Source organism: Etheostoma spectabile, chromosome 2 (assembly GCF_008692095.1).
Source record: "Etheostoma spectabile isolate EspeVRDwgs_2016 chromosome 2, UIUC_Espe_1.0, whole genome shotgun sequence".
NCBI classification, from domain to species: domain Eukaryota; kingdom Metazoa; phylum Chordata; class Actinopteri; order Perciformes; family Percidae; genus Etheostoma; species Etheostoma spectabile.
Window position 1 is genome coordinate 6120753 of NC_045734.1, and position 1692 is coordinate 6122444.

At 38.1% G+C, this 1692-nt stretch overlaps 1 protein-coding gene across 3 annotated transcripts in view; it reads left to right on the top strand.

The window, feature by feature from the left end:
* The window catches only part of rgl3a (ral guanine nucleotide dissociation stimulator-like 3a), a 22760-nt gene extending 21618 nt beyond the window's left edge, over nucleotides 1-1142 (top strand). For all 3 annotated transcript variants that reach the window (XM_032527315.1, XM_032527325.1, XM_032527334.1), the window contains one exon: nucleotides 1-1142. This exon is cut by the window's left edge and continues 796 nt beyond it. The gene's annotated coding sequence lies outside the window, so the exon portion shown is untranslated.
* Nucleotides 1143-1692: the final 550 nt, after the last annotated feature.

Here is a 1692-nt window from a genome sequence, read left to right on the forward strand (position 1 = left end):
TAAGTCAAATGGCGTTTGAAACAATGTTTGCACTCCTGACATTGAGATTTCATTTGCCTGGAGAGTCTGTGAGAAGTATTCAATCGTCTTCTAGTTGAGGATTTAAATGTTTTAATGTGACATAATGTAATCAACTTAAATTATTAAATGCATTTCCGTATTTAGCTTTTAGAGCAAAAGTGGCATGAGGAAAATGTGTTCGTTTCTGTTTGTTTTGTTTAGTTGTTTTGTCCTCAATGCCAATCTGTTTTTAGTGCACTTAAGTTGCTTTGAAGCTCAACTTAAGTTTGCATTATTTTGAATGAAGATGACTTTTTACCGTCTGCTGTGATTAAACAAAGGAGACATTGTATGTGTGCATAACGCGCACGTGCCAAGTGGTCTTGCCTGGATTGCAGCGTTTACGTCAGAGGGTTTACATAGAAGTATCTCTGGTGTGTGTTTTCCTCGCTGATGATAAAGGCGTGTGATTCAGGTGAGGCTGCTGATCACTAGAGTCTGTAATACAGTGAGTGGTGTGAAGCTAACTCCACCTGTGTGAGGCTGTGAAGGAGGTGAACCTGAAGAATGGTTAGTGTATGTAAAAACAAAGTGTCTTAGTATGTGAAATTAAGATCATCTCAGTGATGTGAAATCCTCCCCAAAACTCGAAGGCAGCTTTTTGCACGTATTAGAAGTAGAAATTGGTTTGAAGGATAAGTCCAGATTTTAGAGTGGTTAACATATTTAGAGTGAACAAAACAAAACCCACTGGTGACGTTTCTCCTCAGTTTTGGGCAGGATTTAGCATCTCTTGGGGCAGCTTTAATGCTGCTGGGGTTTGTTGTAAATCACAAGAATGGTGGGTAACTAAGGTCTGGTAGCTGCAACATAAAGTATGAAGGAGGAGTCCACAGGGTGATTTCCGTCTGTCTGTCGACTGTATTATTACTAGCTTTCATGTTCATGATCTTCCTTCAATATGTATGAAATGTAAGTAAAGTTGTCAAACGTTAATGTTAAAGTTTTAGTTTAAGCCAAATGTACATGTCTTTGTTCTAATATTTTATTTCAACAGATTCTTTATTTTTAAATTTTAATCTAAGCACTTTCTGTTTATAAGTAGTATTTCATGTCCACTAATAAAGACAATTTGCTATTTATCATAATGCCACAATTGTTTTTAATGGATTGAGTTGCTTCTGATTTAGGAACGTATTGAGTCCAGAAAAAAAGAAAGAAAAGGCTGATATTTTTTCATAGCACAGTTGGGGTTAGTATAAAATGTAGGCTTTAGTTTATATGTTTAATATTTGTAGAAATTGATATGAGCTCTGGCTTGGTAGGTCCTGCCAGACAGGAACTATCGACTACTGAAACTAAAACGAAGCCTGATGGTTGTAACTGACCAGCAGGTGGAGCCAAACTCCAAAGCTTGAAATGTTGTGTCTGGTTTTGCTCACCCGCCTAGTTCAAAGCCAAACAACTGGTTCATCCAGTCAAACATCCAGTCTGTTCAGGAGTGACCTACATTGCACTTCCTACAACGTCAAGCTTGTTAACATAACATCTGTGTGCAGAAACAATGTTGTCTAAGCAGTTGAAGAAATCCTATCGAGGTGAGAATTAAACACAAGTCATCATGACTAAAAGGTCTGCGGAAATGTAGCTAAAAGCGAGAGAGGGGAGAGTTGGGGTCAGCAGGGGTGTTCT